General features: G+C 43.0%; 1 pseudogene; it reads left to right on the top strand.

The window, feature by feature from the left end:
• The first annotated feature begins 991 nt into the window (after positions 1 to 991).
• LOC147893756 (BTB/POZ domain-containing protein At2g24240 pseudogene) lies at positions 992 to 2,412 on the top strand (annotated as a pseudogene).
• Positions 2,413 to 18,784: the final 16,372 nt, after the last annotated feature.

Consider the following 18,784-nt stretch of genomic DNA (forward strand, 5'->3'; position numbering starts at 1 on the left):
TGATTATTATATACCCAATGTGCATGAGTCATGGTTGAAATAGAGATTTCAGTTGCCTTTAATCTAAAGGGATGTAATGTACGTGTTTTTTTTTAAATCTTGATGATTTTTGGGAAATTTTAAGATTTAATCTGAGTGAAGCTTTAGAATTGCCCTTAATCTTCAAGGTTTTGACAAATGTTTTTTTGAGCACTTGTGCTAAGAATCTCATTTGGAGTTTGCTTTTCTCAATTGAAATTGAGAAATGTCGATTGGGATTGGAGGTTCTCTTTTATTTTAAGGGATAGAATGTAAAATTGATTCTTACGGAGTTAATTGCCCTTAATAATATTAAGGGCTGAAAAACAATCTTTAGGCAGGTAGCATTGTGGGATGAAATGAAAATTTCGCCTCTCATTGAGCCACGTGTCTTGATTTTAGATTCAATTTTAAATATCAACACTAAAATTTTGTTTCCCTTCTAACTTCCTCTCCTTTATGCATGTCGTGGGATCCATCCCTATGCCTCCTTCGCCTTCATTTCCTGCTCGTCACGGACGATACCTCTCTTCCCCCCAATACTCACACCATCGAAGAGATCTTCAAGGAATTCCTCTGCTTCGATCTCTGAGGTTTGGGTCTTAAAAGAATATATATGGAGAGAGTATCGAAAGCAGTCGGAATGTACTCACTCAAACAGCTTGCAAAAGAGAAGGCGGGCATAGAGTGAAGAATCAAGTATGAGGAAGAAGCTGCAACAGCCAAGATGAAAATCCAATCGCGATGGCTGTAGAATAAATTCTTAGACGTGCTGAAAATCCGTGCAAGATTGTATCTTGGGCACCGAGGCATAGCTTTCAAGAATAGTGACATGTTCCCTCAATGCATTGCATGACTCGGTTCCATCTGATTTGTATCAATCCTGGCGATTCATCTTGCCCTGCCTTCTTGGTTCCACTAAGCGATCCTCACTATTGGCTGTTGAGGTCGAGTGCTTCAGCCTAACAGGACAATGTCTCAGCCCAAAATTTGGCTCAATGTTGGAGGGAAGCTGTTCGTCACCAGCAGCACCACACTTGCCAACTTGGGATGCTGTCCGCCATGATCGACGACAATTGGCGGGTGAATAGGGACATTGTGAACGAGGAGCTCTTCATAGACAGAAATCCTGTGTATTTCTCCGTACTCCTCGACTTGTTGAGAACGGGTGAACTTCACATTCCTCCTGGGATGTCCGAGAAAGCTCTCCTCAGAGAGGCTCTCTTCTATGGTATTCTTGACCACGTCCGAGCGGCTAAATGGGGTTCTTTAGATGGAAATAGGCTAGACTGTGTGGCCTTTATGAGAGGAAGGGCAACTGGGGAGGCCACCGCCATTCGGGCTGCCCAAGATGGTAGCTGCTGTGTGGTACATGGGGCTATGGTCCATGTGTATGATTGGACTATGGAGGAGCAAGCATCTCTTACCCTCAACTACGTGAATGTGAATGATGTGGGTTTTCTGAACCCTCAGAGGATGGTTATATGCACTTGTGAGAGAGGGGACAAAGCTGGGGGAAATGGCTGTGTTTAATGTGAAGATGGGGAAGCCAAAACACAAATTTCAAGTGTGTCACAATGGCCAAGAAAGGAATTGCACCACAACAGCCCTTGCTAGTAGTGATGGCCATCTTTTTGTGAGTTATAGAGGTTGCGACAATGAGTATGGCATTGGAAGCTGGGACCAGATTACAGGACAGCAGGTAGATTTCTTCTATGAAGACCCTTCTTGGCCCCTTGGAGATGCTTGTAAGCTTCAATGGCTTCCATACAACAAGTTGTTGTTGGTGGCTATGCTATACCCCCGCATTGATGATAGCTTTATAAGTCTTTTGGACACAAGATCAAAGAGTGTCGGATTCTGAATCATCTCTTATTATGGATGAGAAGGTGGTTATGGATACTGTGGCTATGGAGGAATGCTGCACATTGTGTGTAGTGAATCAATATGACAATTTGGGTTCATTGACATGAGAACGAGCAATCAAGTTGTCAAATGGATGGATTGGTACCAGCCAGGGAAGATTTCTGAATCAGAGGAGCATTGCTACTCTAAGCTTGCTGCATGGGGCTCCCAGCTCTTCGCTAGCAAAAATGATAGCGTATATGTATTTTGCAGTCCTGATTGGGATGCTGCATGAAGTGTAGAGACTGCAAGGTTGAGAAAAGGAGAGGGAGGTGCAATATCTGACATTGCCATTGGAGGAGACACGCTCTTTGTACTGCACAATGAAGAAGATATATTTGATGTATGGGAAACGTCAATAGTATCAAACATTATTGATACTATGTCATTTTGATGACAGGCCAGGACAAGGATTTGCATATTCAAAATCTGGGTCTATGCCATGGATTCATGCCACCTTTCTACGTAATCCCCCTTGCCTGATTTAAGTCGATTGGATATGCAAATGTGAATTCTTCAAAGAGCTGTTGAATGCATGGAAGGATATACCAGTATCTTTCTAATGCTGTTAGTGATTGAAACTCCATATCTTCAATGTGACAAGTCTAAAGATGCAGAAGTACATTTTGTTAACCACCTCTATAAGCAAGGAACTAGGTGTATGCTCATTGCAAATTAGCTTTCGGATGTCATTGCCATTACCTGTATGAAGCTTCATCAGAACTGCTTCAGTTCAACAGAAACAAATGGAGTATCCTGGAGCTTCAGTGACAGGTCATGTAATTGACCACTGTGTGTTTTCTCTGAACGCTGGGTTCAGGTTTGCTATCAATTCCCTAAGATATTCTTATGTCTTAATTTTACAATAATCAATCTGGAGCTCTTAAGCTGGTCTCACGATGTCATTTCTTGTGCTAGAAAGAATCTGGGGGACCAAGAGCTCTGTTTGAATAGGTCTCAACCCAGATTGACTAGGTATAGCTTTGCATTTGTGAAGATAGAAATATATGAACTTTTGAGTGATGGGGGATCTGAACAAAGTAGTTTTGTGCAGTATTTAGAGTTTGGGAAAAGACCACATCGATGAACATGTCTCTCTCGTGGTGGTGGATGGTGTGATTCTCTCAAGCACGAACCATGGACTTCGGATAAAGAGGTGGGAAGTGAGTGTGATTGCTTCTACTCTCCTTGATGTGGAAAAATGACAATCCTTTGAATTTGCCTTGTATTGTCTAGAATTTGACTACCGGCAATTATAGCTCTAATGGTGCTTTGTTGTTGTGGCATGTAAATATATGTTGTTTGGAAGCACAGGCAGGAGCAGGATCAATGGATTTTTGAATGTCTAGATGCACGATGTGGCATATCCCATCATCATAGGCCAGCATTATTGTGATTCAATGTCTCAATGCCCAGGTAACAAGGTCCCTCTCCTCTCTCTCTCTCTCTCTCTCTCTCTCAAACACACACACACACACACACACACACACTGTCATCCTGCTTCAACATGTATCCACTTGCTTGGTACTATTTCTTTTTGTTTTTCAATAGTATGCTTATTAAGAAATGAAATGTTTTCCTTCTGTTCAGTTACGGACAATGGGGACTAGGTCTAGCATTTGAGGGTGGACCCCCTTGCTTGGGGTTATGGGCATTAGTGACCCACAAGAGTGATGGCCTCCTTTGAGAGGGACATCTAGAAACCACACCCCACCCGAGTACCCAAACATGGGACCAATCAAATGCACAGATTGCATACCGACCTAGGAACCATTCAAGAGAATGTTCCCTGAGCTTTGGGTGTGGGCCTGGCAGCATGCCAAGAGTAATGGAGATACAAGATAAGACGACAAACAAATGAGCTCAGTATGGCTCAGTTATGACCTTAGAGTACGTCAATAGATAGTCTAAGCTGTTAGGAACCCGTGGGTGCGATCAGAATTAAATTCTGACAACTTTGAAATTTTAGGGTTTTTGGGAGTGACGTGGCAGCTGACACGTGGCAGACTGCCACATGGAATCTGAGCTGGCAGGTCAGACCACCTGTCCCACACATGTGGCAGCATGCATGGCAAGTGGCAGGGCATGCAGGCCAAGTGTTTGGCCCCAAATCTGGTAGATTTAGGGCAAGTGGTGGGCTGTCCTCTTTGGGACTGCAGCCCACCAAAAATCTGGGACAAGTGTCCACCTTCCACTCTAGGTCTAAGGGGGGGCTGAGCCTATAAAAGAAGGCCTCTTTCCTTCATTCCACACATGAAAATTTCGTCACTTTTCTTCTCCCTCCTTTTAGATGATGCTACAGAACCTCTCCAGCTCCTTGGGTGCAGCCAGCTTCTCCCCAAGCCATTCTCTCACCTCAGCAGCAGTTTCTCTCTCTACAACAGCACATTCTCTCTCTACAGTTCCAGCGCCTTCTCTCCAGAAATCTGCCCCCTCTCAGCTCTTGTGAAACAGCAGCAGCATCCTCTCTCCTTCACCTAGCCTGGAGCAGCCACAGCCCCTTTCTCTCTCCTGCTGCAGTCTTTCTCTCTCTTCTGCAGAATTTCTCTCTCTACTGTTCCAGCCCATTTCCCTTGCAGAAATCTGCCTTTCTGTGCACCTCTGGAACAGCAGCAGCTCCTCTCTTACATCTCCTCCCTTGGGATCAGCATTGGCACTCTCTCTCTACAGCTATCACTCCATAAAAGCTTTCTCTCTCTAGCCTACAGGCTGTTTTTCTAAGCTGTTCCCATTCCAGCCCCATTTCCACACTCCCCTCACCCAAGGTAGCTTCAGAGGCATCAAGGACTTCATCTACAAAAGGGTCAAGTCACGAAGGGAGCCTGTATTGTCAAGTTTATCTCATTTACAGCACTATTTCATGTTGTTTCTACTATCTTTCTAGAAACTAGTGCTTGTCTCTAATGTTGGATGTAAGTGGTGATTGTTGCAGGCTTCTTCCTTGTGGATTGGGCAAGCCAAGAGCTGAAACCTGAGCTTGGAGTCCTCCTTTTTGTTGTCTACCTTGTACATATGCTCTTGAGTCTTGTATCTAGGTCCTAGGTTTTCACTGAGTTCATCAGTTTGGAAGGTGCATTGCACCTTGGTCTTGTATCTCCATTTTCAAGAATAAAGTGAGCCTGGATAAGGGGGGGGCCCCGTCTTGGCCCCTCAATCATATTGCATTTTCCAATGATGTCACTTTGTGTTTAAGCTGTATAAGTCTTAATTCCAGCTTAATTGCAAACTCTTAAGTTCAAGTATATGTGTTTGGCAACTCGCAATCATCTCATTCAAATGCCTCTGCAAAATCCGTTGTCTGAATTGATAGAAAGCACCGAGTAGTTTACATTGGTATCAGAGCTTAGGCAGTGGTCCTGTACTCTGTGCTTTCTCTTGTTGAGTCTCTCCTTCATTGAGTTATCTTGTCATCATGGCAGCCAATGGACCTGACCCTCCTCCTAACCTGCATGAGTTGAGTGCTCTCTTGGCAAACATTGCTCAACAGGTTCAAGTGCTGGAAAGCAGCCAAGCAGAAACTCATGGCATAGGGCCCCAATCCCAAGGAAGAGGCCGTGCGGACAACACCAACTCCAACAAGGAGGGAAGATCATCCTCTTCTTCCCCTCCTCGAGGTAGACGGCGTCATCGGAGTCCATCTCCTTCGAGACGTCCACGGAGACGAAGGTATGCAAAGCATAAGGTACCTCTTGGAGATAAGCTCTTCAAGTTTACCAAGTACAAGGGAGAGGACAAGCCCGAGGTCTTGCTGGCCTGGATCCGAGACCTCGAGTATTTCTTTGAGGGGGACGAGTACGAAGACAAGGCGAAGATCCGGTTTGCCGTCCTGCACATGCAAGACCGTGCTTCACTCTGGTGGGCAGCTATGGTCAACACTGGACAGCAAGCCCACACCTGGAAGCACTTCAAGAAGAACTTGATGAGGCACTTTCTGCCTAAGGAGTTTAAGAGAGATACAATGGTGCAGTGGGACATCCTCCGCCAACGCCAAGAAGAGAAAGTCAGTGAGTATGTTGATCGTTTTTGGGATACTTTGTTAAAAGTTCAAGCATTCAGTAGGAAGGATAAAAAGGAGACAGCAAAGGACCCACCAAAAGAGCAAAAGTCAGCCAGCCAGCCTCCTTCGAAGAAAGCAGCCCGCACTTTCAGCTCATTGTCTCCACAACAGAAGCAAAAGTATTACTCCGAAGGGCGGTGTTTCAAGTGTGGCGATCGAGGCCACAACTTCTACGAATGCCCTCAAGCTGCCAAAAACAGCAGCAACAAAGAAGCAGCCCTCAAAAAGCCAGTTTTGGTAGTCAACAAGGTGGAAGCACCTCCAGAAAAGGGAGCTGTAAACGACACCCATAGTTTGTTGAAAACATGGGGTCAGGTAAAGGATCAATCCGCTTTGTTTTTGTTCGATAGTGGAGCTACTCACAACTTTATTTCTCATGAGATGGCACAGAACTTGGGGATAGCCCCAGAGGATAAAGGAGAAGCCTTGGAGGCAACTGCAGCCTTCAAGAACCAAGAAGAGAAGGTGTACCCCATCATCGGCAAGCTTCGGGTACACATCCAGGGGTACTTGGATCATCTACCCTTCATGGTGGCACCACTTCAAGGATCAGATGTAATTCTCGGCATGCCCTGGCATAAGCAAGTCAACCCCCGAATCGATTATGTGAAGAATATTCTAACCCTCCAACATAAGGGTAGAGATGTGAGCATTACAGCGGGAGTTTCAGGAAACACCATTCCTATGGTAAGTCATGCACGATCTCCCAATTTGCTTAAGAAAGGAGTGTGTTCTTTTCTAGTGTTTGTACGCGATAAGCAACCAAGTGAAGAAAAGTCAAATCATCTCACAAAAGAAAGATTAGATTTCCTTCAGGAATTCTCTAGTTGCTTCTCTCAGGAACTTCCTAGTCACCTCCCTCCTGAGAGACCAGAGGATCACAAAATTGACTTAGTTCCAGGGTCTTCACCTCCAAATAGACCCCCATATAGAGTTAGTCAAACTCAACAAGATGAAATCTTCAAGCAAGTCCAAGAACTCTTGGACAAGGGATTGATCCAACCCAGTAGTTCTTCTTTTTGCTCTCCTGTCTTACTAGTCCAAAAGAAGGATAAAACCTTCAGGATGTGCATAGACTATAGAGCCTTAAACAAACAGACGGTTAAGAATCGTTTCCCAATTCCTCGTATAGACGATATCTTTGATCGTTTAGGAGGATTTGAAATTTTCAGCCGTATAGATCTTAAGAGTGGCTACCATCAGGTACGAGTTGTACCTGAGGACATTCATAAAACAGCCTTCCGAACCACATTTGGGCTGTATGAATATATGGTAATGCCATTTGGCCTTACTAATGCCCCAGCCACGTTCAATCGACTGATGGAACGGTTGTTCAGGAACTATAGACAGTTCACTGCCGTCTTCTTTGATGACATCCTCATTTTCAGCAAGAATGAGGAAGAGCATAAGGAACATCTAAAGATTGTATTTCAAATCTTAGCTGAAAATGCTCTTCACATCAATGAGAAGAAAAGTGAGTTCTTTCTTCCTGAGATTCACTATCTTGGTCACATTATCTCACGAGAAGGTGTCCGTATGGACCCAGCCAAGATACAGACAATTGTAGAGTGGCCTGACTTGAAGAATGCCCATGAGGTAAGGTCTTTTCTAGGCCTATGCTCATATTACCGAAGGTTTATTTGGCATTTTGCTGAACTTGCAGCCCCTCTACATGATCTCACTAAGAAAAATCTGAAGTTCAGATGGACCCAAAAAGAAAAGGACTCTTTTAATGCTCTAAAGCATGCCCTGACTACAGCTCCTGTACTTATCATTCCTGACTTAAGGAAACCATTCCTAGTAGCAGCTGATGCCAGTGGCGATTGCCTTGGGGCTTCTCTTACCCAGGATGGTCATGCTGTGGCCTTTGAAAGCCGCCGGCTAAGAGATGCTGAATTTCATTATGATATCTATGAAAAAGAACTCTTAGCTGTAATTCATGCTCTCAAACTTTGGAAACATTATCTTTTAGGGATAGATTTTCTTGTAAAAACTGATCATGAAAGTCTTAAATATTTTCAAACTCAACCTCTGATCAGAGAGAGACATATGAAATGGTCTACCTTTCTGCAATCATTTCATTTTCAGATACAATATACTCCTGGAAAAGAGAATGTAGTGGCTGATGCCCTTTCTCGTAGACCACGGCTTCACCATATTTCAGTTCCCTATCATGATGAGCTAACAGCCCTCAAAGAATTCTATGAGGGAGATGCTGACTTTGCTCAGCCATGGGCACATTTGAAAGATGGAGGCACCCATCATGCCTACCACATCAGGGATGGCTATTTATTCATGGAGAACAAACTATGTATCACAAAGCAGCTTAGATCTAAAGTGATGGAGGAAAGCCATAACCCACCCTATGCTGGTCATAGGGGTATTGTGGCCACTTTTTCAGCCATGGATAAATTTTTCTACTGGCCTAATATGAAAAAGGACACTGCTGCCTACATTTCAGCTTGTCTCGCATGTCAAAAAGCTAAGTATGAGAGAGGAAAACCCAAGGGTTTACTTCAGCCCCTACCCATTCCTGAGAGACCATGGGAACACATCACCATGGACTTCATTACAGGAATTCCCAGGACCAATCAAAATCATGACATGATTTGGGTGATAGTAGATCGATTCAGCAAGCAAGCCCACTTCATTCCTTGCAGAAAAAATCTCAAGGCACCTGAAGCTGCCCATTTATTTATTAGACACATCTTTAGACACCACGGCATGCCCAAGTCTATAGTATCAGATAGAGACTCAAAGTTCACTAGTAACTTCTGGCAGGCTTTGTTTGAGAACCTTGGAACTCTTCTAAGTTTCTCCTCAGCTTTTCATCCTCAAACGGATGGCCAAACTGAAGTTACGAATAGTACACTCTTGGATTTGCTGAAATTTTATGTGCATGACCAGCAAACCTTTTGGGAGAAATTCCTTCCTCTTGTGGAATTTGCTTATAACAACACAATTCATTCCTCCACTGGAAAAGCTCCTTTCGAAATTGTATATGGTAGATCTTTACCAACTCCACTCATGCAAACAAAAGAGAAAATCTTTGCCGCTGATCAATTCGTGGAGGATTATGACTCTGCTTATGCCACGGTTCGAGCAGCCATTCAAAAGGCACAGGAGAAACAAAGAGCAGCTGCAAATAAAAGACGGAGGGCGTTTGTAGTGAAAGAAGGCCAATGGGTCTTATTGAAATTTGAGAAAGCTCGGTTAAAAACCAAAGTGGGCAAAAAGCGCATCTACTTCAAGCTATCCTTCCGATATTATGGTCCTTTTCAGGTGTTGCAGGTAATAAATGATGTCTCAGTCCGATTGAGACTTCCAGAGCATTGGAAGATCCACAATGTCTTCCACGTAAGCTTGGTGAAACCCTTCATTGGGGAACCACCTCAAGAGCCCACACTGGACGATGCACCTGAAGTAGAGGACACTGAGATCTTGTTGATCCCAGAACAAATTATTTTGCATAACTTCACTACGGGACGTCGAGGCACGACTCGCAAAATGTACCTTTTGAAGTTCAGAGGGCTCCCATCCACCGATGCCCAATGGGTGGACAGAGCTACATTTCAGGAGTGTCTTGAAATCCTGGATGCTTATGAGGAAGCATTTCAGTTGCGGACAACCGAATGAAAGACGGAGGGAATGTCATCCTGCTTCAACATGTATCCACTTGCTTGGTACTATTTCTTTTTGTTTTTCAATAGTATGCTTATTAAGAAATGAAATGTTTTCCTTCTGTTCAGTTACGGACAATGGGGACTAGGTCTAGCATTTGAGGGTGGACCCCCTTGCTTGGGGTTATGGGCATTAGTGACCCACAAGAGTGATGGCCTCCTTTGAGAGGGACATCTAGAAACCACACCCCACCCGAGTACCCAAACATGGGACCAATCAAATGCACAGATTGCATACCGACCTAGGAACCATTCAAGAGAATGTTCCCTGAGCTTTGGGTGTGGGCCTGGCAGCATGCCAAGAGTAATGGAGATACAAGATAAGACGACAAACAAATGAGCTCAGTATGGCTCAGTTATGACCTTAGAGTACGTCAATAGATAGTCTAAGCTGTTAGGAACCCGTGGGTGCGATCAGAATTAAATTCTGACAACTTTGAAATTTTAGGGTTTTTGGGAGTGACGTGGCAGCTGACACGTGGCAGACTGCCACATGGAATCTGAGCTGGCAGGTCAGACCACCTGTCCCACACATGTGGCAGCATGCATGGCAAGTGGCAGGGCATGCAGGCCAAGTGTTTGGCCCCAAATCTGGTAGATTTAGGGCAAGTGGTGGGCTGTCCTCTTTGGGACTGCAGCCCACCAAAAATCTGGGACAAGTGTCCACCTTCCACTCTAGGTCTAAGGGGGGGCTGAGCCTATAAAAGAAGGCCTCTTTCCTTCATTCCACACATGAAAATTTCGTCACTTTTCTTCTCCCTCCTTTTAGATGATGCTACAGAACCTCTCCAGCTCCTTGGGTGCAGCCAGCTTCTCCCCAAGCCATTCTCTCACCTCAGCAGCAGTTTCTCTCTCTACAACAGCACATTCTCTCTCTACAGTTCCAGCGCCTTCTCTCCAGAAATCTGCCCCCTCTCAGCTCTTGTGAAACAGCAGCAGCATCCTCTCTCCTTCACCTAGCCTGGAGCAGCCACAGCCCCTTTCTCTCTCCTGCTGCAGTCTTTCTCTCTCTTCTGCAGAATTTCTCTCTCTACTGTTCCAGCCCATTTCCCTTGCAGAAATCTGCCTTTCTGTGCACCTCTGGAACAGCAGCAGCTCCTCTCTTACATCTCCTCCCTTGGGATCAGCATTGGCACTCTCTCTCTACAGCTATCACTCCATAAAAGCTTTCTCTCTCTAGCCTACAGGCTGTTTTTCTAAGCTGTTCCCATTCCAGCCCCATTTCCACACTCCCCTCACCCAAGGTAGCTTCAGAGGCATCAAGGACTTCATCTACAAAAGGGTCAAGTCACGAAGGGAGCCTGTATTGTCAAGTTTATCTCATTTACAGCACTATTTCATGTTGTTTCTACTATCTTTCTAGAAACTAGTGCTTGTCTCTAATGTTGGATGTAAGTGGTGATTGTTGCAGGCTTCTTCCTTGTGGATTGGGCAAGCCAAGAGCTGAAACCTGAGCTTGGAGTCCTCCTTTTTGTTGTCTACCTTGTACATATGCTCTTGAGTCTTGTATCTAGGTCCTAGGTTTTCACTGAGTTCATCAGTTTGGAAGGTGCATTGCACCTTGGTCTTGTATCTCCATTTTCAAGAATAAAGTGAGCCTGGATAAGGGGGGGGCCCCGTCTTGGCCCCTCAATCATATTGCATTTTCCAATGATGTCACTTTGTGTTTAAGCTGTATAAGTCTTAATTCCAGCTTAATTGCAAACTCTTAAGTTCAAGTATATGTGTTTGGCAACTCGCAATCATCTCATTCAAATGCCTCTGCAAAATCCGTTGTCTGAATTGATAGAAAGCACCGAGTAGTTTACACACACACACACACATATGTATCTCTTGGACACACAACCTTGCAATGCATATCTTTTATCCATTCTACAGTGAAACCATGATAGCTCCCAATATCACCATGGAATAAGCGATGCAAAGAGCATGGCCACATTTGAGAAGGTTCAACGTCTTAGGCAATGCCTATAGTGAGTCGAAAACATGGAAAGCTGGGGACTTTAGAATTCAAGAAGCATAGAAGAAGGTAGTGCATCTCATCTTGAAATGAAAGCTCCATCGCATACTCTATGGAACAGGAACTCGACGACCAAACCTTATATAATATTAGTGTTTTCATGAAGGCAACCTACTCAAAGGTGCTAAGAAAGTCAAATTTTTCAAGAAAGACCTTCTATATCGCATCGAGATCATTCTTATTCGATGCTTTCAAATTGTGTTGGGATGATCTATTACAAGGTTGGGCTCTCTTACAATGCTAGCAGGCATTGTTTAGCTCTGCTATGTGTGTGTGTGTGTGTGTGTGTGTGTAAGATCTGTCTTCTAGGATGAATAGGATGATCACCAGTTTCGTAGATATTTGGAGATCGGCTATGTAATATACTAACATTTTTTGTAATCATTGGATGTAGGGAAGGCCATGCATATTCACGTCTATAGCTACTTTCTTGACATTCGTGGGATGGTGAGATTTCCATTGTTCATTGAAAATATATAGGTGAGCGGTTCTTTCATTGTCCAAACAATAATGTTTGAGAAGAGTTACATAGCTATTCAAGTAGATAATGATCTTCAAGCTATGAAGTTTCATGATACATTTTCAGGCATTCTTATATACAATGCCCACAATCTTTGTGGCTTCATGGAGGCCATCACCATGGTATCATGCAAACATCTACATGCAATTTACATCTCAGAAATGGGTGCATGGAGGAAAACCCAGCAACTTGATAAATGAGATCCCCACAATTGCAATTAATCCTCTTTCCTTAAGATTGCTTTGAAAATTTCATTCTTCTAGATTTTAGATTGTGTTCCCTTAGTTTCTAGTGTATGTGTGAGTTCTTTATACACATACTAAGAGCAGTCTCATCAGTAAGGGACGTTGCAACTTGCCCTCAATCATCTGTAGGCTTTGGTTCAATGGTTATAGAGTTATACAATTGAGGAAGAGTAAGTTCATGTTGGACTTCTAAAGAAATTTAAGTTCATAGTAATCCCAATTGAGACAATTTTTCCAAAGAAAAGACCAATTTATTAATGCAAAGAAAACAATACAAATTCTTCTTTTCTATAACGAGATGACGGTATGGGCTGAAGTATCCTGGAAACGTCTCAAGATACCTAGAAGAGTAAGTGTCATGGTTGCACAAATTCATCCAGAGTGGATATAGCAACCTATGACTGTACAGAGAATGCAGATCACGTAACAAAAGGGACCAAATGTAAAGCTTGTCGAAAAGCTTCAAACTTAGGCCACGGAAGAGTCTTAGTGAATAGATCTGCCAAGTTGTCCTTAGTGGGAACATAAGGCAACTTGATGTCACCACTGACCATCTCTCTCTGACATAATGATAATGGACCTCAATGTGCTTTGTGCGAGCATGAAACACTGGATTTCGTGCTATAGCCAAAGCACTCTTATTGTCAGTATGGATGGCGGTAGGAGCTGTTTGACCAACCAGAAGATCTGTAAGTAATTTTTGTAGCCAAACACACTCAACTGTAGCTGTGAAAGCTGCCCTGTACTCAGCTTCACAACTAGATGTGGCAACTGTAGCTTGCTTCTTGCTGAACCATGAGATGCATGAAGAACCAAGCATAAAACAATTGCCACTGTGGGATCTGTGTGTATCCTGGCAACTAGCCCAATCACTATCAGTGAACCCATGCATGATAAGTGAAGTGTCAGCCCTGTAGAGAAGGCCCAAGTATTGCGTGCCTTTGATGTACCTAAAGACACATTTCATTGCATGCTAATGCGGTTTATGGCAAGCAATCCTCTATTTTAGTTCATGGCCCCTTGTGCTGCATCTATTCACCTGCTTCTATGACGTTTGTCTCCTATGCCAGGGTTCAAACATCGTGGCTATCGTTATCGGTGGGAGGTTGCAAACAAGGATCTGTGGTTTTGTACTGGCTTTGGGCATCCTGCTCCCTGTTTGTGTAATAATCATGGACTTCTCCGTTCAGTTTGTGGTGAGTAGTCCTCTATTTTAGTTTGTGGCCTTCTTGGGCTTGCACTCTTAGTAATCCTCCCGAGATATCCTCTGGCCTTTGTCAACTTGCGTGTTCAAGCTCCAAAGAGTGTTGTGAAGTATCCCTGCCCCCCCTGCTACTCTCGATGCAGCCCAAACCAAGATGGATGCTGATCACTAGCCTCCCTGCTGTGCACAAGATAATACCTTGGCCCCATCAGTGGGGCCCTATTATGGGGCAAATGCCCACTTGATCTAGCTAGCCACAATCTGTGTAGATACTCGACAAACGAGCCCTATGCCGATGGCCTGCTACATGATAGGAACCTACTGGCCCAATGAAACTCGTTACTTCTTGCAAACTGCTCATGTCAATTATCTGCAGTCTACCAACCTGTCCTCCTTCTACAAAGTACCAAGCATCCTTGGTTTGTTTCAACCCGGTCGTTCTCCAACATCTGCAAACTTGAGCCTCAGAACTTATAAAGTGAGAGCCTTGGAACTGCGCATATAGCTCTTCCCAACTGATCCCTTTCTAGTAAATCTGGGACTTCTACAAGCTATCTTCAGAACTAACCTGTTATTGAGCTCCATTCAGGTCCCAATCCCAAGCCTTCCAAGGTAACATGTGATCCCTCTTGTTCGCTGTTTAGAATCATGCCATTGGTCCACTGCAGCCCGAGAATATTTTGAACAGTTTGCGCTATCTCAGTTGCGTGTAGCTCCCAAATGGTTATCTGGGCAACCCATCCATCGTGCAAGCTTGTATGCAGTGTCTTTAGACTGCTTTGACTCCTTTTGTAGCCCGTATGGCTGCATAGGGCAGCCTTCCTTAGCCACAATATGAGTCAAGACAGCTGCAAACTGTTTTGGGCGGAAAGAGGAGAAGATACCAGACGGTGGTGGTAATGGTATAAATGGATGCAGGTGGAGGGTGTACCTCCCACTGCTGTCATATGTATTTGCATCTTGAAAGCTTGTGGTAGCATCCGATCCATAGTAAAAGTCCAAGAAACACACCTTGAGAATGATAGAGTGAAATTGAAAAGAGGTCGTTTTGTTGGCAGCAACTTGGCTAGTGTGTATGCCAAGTTTGGATTCCTTGTGGGATCAAGCGATGTATTTTGACAGGCTTGTGCTCATGAGGTAGTCTTATGAACTACAATAATTGAAGCATATGTTGAACATGGGCTTTGTACGGAAGCGCTAAACTGTTTTGAACATATGCAACTGGGGAGTGTCTCGATGAGTGATCCTAGAGTTCTCTCCCTTGTTTGGGTTTTGCAGACCGTGCCTGGCCATGTGGCAAGCTGCCACTAGCCCAGGCTCTCTTGTCGTGAGCCTGACTTGCTTCAAGTCCATTTTACTGGCCCAATCCTTACCCCTTTCCATTGCATACCAACCCAAGCCACATCTGCCCTTGTACTAGCACTTGTGCAGCCTTAGATCTAATGCTCTGTTTTTGTGCAGCCATTGGTGCTGATCCATACCATAGGTATGTCCGATCCTGGCTGTGGTCTAGCAACTCCATGATGTTGTCTCCTCCGGACCTGCCACATCAACAGACTGAATCCATATGGTTCTTTTTAGTCTCCTCTCCCAAGTTGTAATAGTTCTGAGCCATCTATAGGAGTTGGCACGTGTTGGTTTACTGATTAAACATCATCACGAGGAGGTGCCTATGGTATGGATGCCTATATCGAAATAGAGCAGTAGATTCAAGGTTGCACAAGTGTAGGCAAAAATCATTGAACCGGAAAATATTACGTTTGACTCGTATGCCGGTATGGAAACTCTAGAACAAGGTTAAGAGATTCATGCAACTATGACTAGCAACAAATAGGAGTCACATGGATGTGTCCAGGGTTCAAAAATGGTGGCTGACGTTATCAATAAGAGATTATAGGCGGGAATCTATGGTTTGTTACAAGCTTTGGGCATCCTCCTCTCTGTTTGTATCATAATCATGGACTTCTCCATTCAATTTATGGCAAGCAGTCCTCTATTTTAGTTCGTGGCCCCTTGTACTATGTCTATTCAGTTGCTTCTACAACGTTTGTCTTCTATGCCAGGGTTCGAAAATGGTGGCTATCGTTATCAATAAGGGATTACAAACAAGAATCTATGGTTTGGTACTGGCTTTGGGCATCCTGCTCCCTATTTATGTCGTAATCATGGACTTCTCCATTCAATTTATGGCAAGCAGTCCTCTATTTTAGTTCATAGCCTTCTTGGGCTTGCACTCTTAGTAAGCCTCCCGAGAGATCCTCTGACCTTTGTCAACCTGCGTGTTCAAGCTCCAGAGAGTGTTGTGAAGTATCCCTGGCCTCCCTACTGGTCTCAATGCAGCCCAAACCTGAGGCAAGATGGATGCTGATCACTGGCCTCCCTGCTGCGCGCAAGATAATACCTTGGCCTCATCGATGGGGCCGTGTTATAGGGCAAATGCCCACCTGATCTAGCCAACCACAATCTATGTAGATACCTGACAAATGAGTCCTATGCCGATGGCCTGCCACATGATAGGAACCTGCTGGCCTAATGAAACTAGTTACTCCTTGCAAACTGCTCATGTCCATTATCTGCAGTCTACCAACCTGTCCTCCTTTTGCAAAGTACCAAGCATCCTTGGTTTATTTCAACCCAATCATCCTACAACATCAGCAAACTCGAGCCTCAGAACTTATAAAGTGAGAACCTTGGGACTGGTCCACATAGCTCTTCCCAAATGATCCCTTTCTAGTAAATCTGGAACTCCTCACAGAATCACTATCACTTTCTTGGGTGAAGAGATCTGGTGATAGAATGTTCAGGAGCCACTCTTGTCCGCACCTTTTGGCTAGCTCACCTTCCTTCACTAGCACCAGTCCTCCATCGGTTTCAGTCTGCACAGTGGGGGAGCTCCAATCTATGCATTGAGTGTTCTTGATCTCTTCAAGCTGATGTAGCTTTGAGTAGTCAAGTAGCTCTTATGTGCCAAGTTGCTCCTAAAGGTACTTGCGCTTGAAAACCTTGTGGAGGCAGCTTGGTGATTCAGAGTTTTCAATTGGCATTAGCTTGACGTTCTTCTAGCTTGTCCTTGTTGCTTCGATGGGTATGCTATTAATGCTTGCAATTTGAGCTGCTACACATGGGTGATTGCCAACAAACTCAAAGTTTTTTGTACTACAAAATTGATCCATTGAATTTTGAAAAATGCAAAATACTATGTACAAAATACAAAATCATATATTTCTAAAAACAAAGTACCATGTGCAAAATGCAAAGTGCTATGTTCTATATCCCAAACTCAAATTGCTACATACTATATGCAAAATGCTGTGTGCAAAATGCAAAATCATATGAACTCAAGGAAGGGCACGTTCCTTGGTCTTATAATTTTTGGAGAGGAAATGTGCCGACTCTCCCCCCACATGAATGTGTGGTTAAGTTTATTTGTTTATGTGTTGGATACAAAGTGCTATTTGCTAAACACAAAAATGCAAGTTTATTAATGCTAAATGCTAATTCTAAATGCAAAATGATATGTATAAAATTTAGAGTGCTATTTCTCAAATTCAAATTGCTACCAAATATATACAAAGTGATAAATGAAAACTGCTATATCCCAAATTCAAATAGTTAGAAATGTTTGGCTTAAGTTCCCCGTCCTTTGAGTTAGAATCACTATCACTTTCTTGGGTGAAGAGATCCGGTGATAGAACGTTCAGGAGCCCCCACTCTTGTCCACACCTTTTGGCTAGCTCACCTTCCTTCGCTAGCACCAATCCTCCATCGATTTCAGTCTGCACAGTGGGGGAGCTCCAATCTGTGCATTGAGTGTTCTTGATCTCTTTTAGCTGATGTAGCTTCGAGTATCAAGTAGCTCTTGTGTGCCAAGTTGCTCCTAAAGGTACTTGCGCTTGAAAACCTTGTAGAGGCAGCTTGCTTGATGTTCTTCTAGCTCGTCCTTGTTGCTTCGATGGCCATGCTATTGATGCTTGCAATTTGAGCTGGGTGATTGCCAACAACCTCAAAATTTTTTGTACTACAGAATTGATCCATTGAATTTTCAAAAATGCAAAATACTATGTACAAAATATAAAATCATACATTTCTAAAAATAAAGTACCATGTGCAAAATGCAAAGTGCTATGTTCTGTATCCCAAACTCAAATTGCTACATACTATATGCAAAATGCTATGTGCAAAATGCAAAATCATATGAACCCAAGGAAGGGCACGTTCCTTGGTCTTATAATTTTTGGAGAGGAAATGTGCCGACTCTCCCCCCACACGAATGTGTGGTTAAGTTTATTTGTTTATGTGTTGGATACAAAGTGCTATTTGCTAAACACAAAAATGCTAGTTGATCAATGCTAAGTGCTAATTCTAAATGCAAAATGATATGTACAAAATTTAGAGTGCTATTTCTCAAATTCAAATTGCTACCAAATATATACAAAGTGATAAATAAAAACTGCTTTATCCCAAATTCAAATAGCTACAAATATATGCAAAAAAATATATGCTAAACACAAACTCCTATGTGCCTATCATATTACCTTCTAAAATATGCTATGAAAACCAAACCCATGGCACTTCCTATTTAAAACTATAGTAAAGTCATAGTATTGAAGGACTCTTAATTCATAGCATATATTACTCGATTTTTTTCATTTTCAAAACATTACTAATTTTTTTCAAAACTCAAAAAATATTTCATGTATGAACTATTATTTAAAAATATTTTTAAATACGTCATGTTTTTAGTAATATATAACTCCAATTTTAAGTATACTACATAAATTTTCATGTATTGTTACTCTTATAAAATATTGTATTGTATTTCAAATATTTCTACTATTATAGTGCTCTTGTTGATATCATAATTAATTCTTCTCAAATCGCAAGTTTACATAATGCATCCTATAGATACATATTGCGGTCATCCAAGTGTCATGGAGAACTTGGCCAACTCAAATTGCAAGTTTACATAAATCTATGTTATAAATTCACTTTATAAATTAAGTCAAAATGGAAAATATTATTTAAAAATTTCTAGGAAATAGCACTAAATTCATTTATACATATTCTAGCTCAATACAACTACCTGCTCGAATCTAGTTTTCATGCTCTATTGCGCCGCTCTCTATCAGAATTTT

Source organism: Dipteris shenzhenensis, chromosome 15 (assembly GCF_047967505.1).
Source record: "Dipteris shenzhenensis isolate YYH24624 ecotype China chromosome 15, Dip_SZ_1.0, whole genome shotgun sequence".
NCBI lineage: Eukaryota > Viridiplantae > Streptophyta > Polypodiopsida > Gleicheniales > Dipteridaceae > Dipteris > Dipteris shenzhenensis.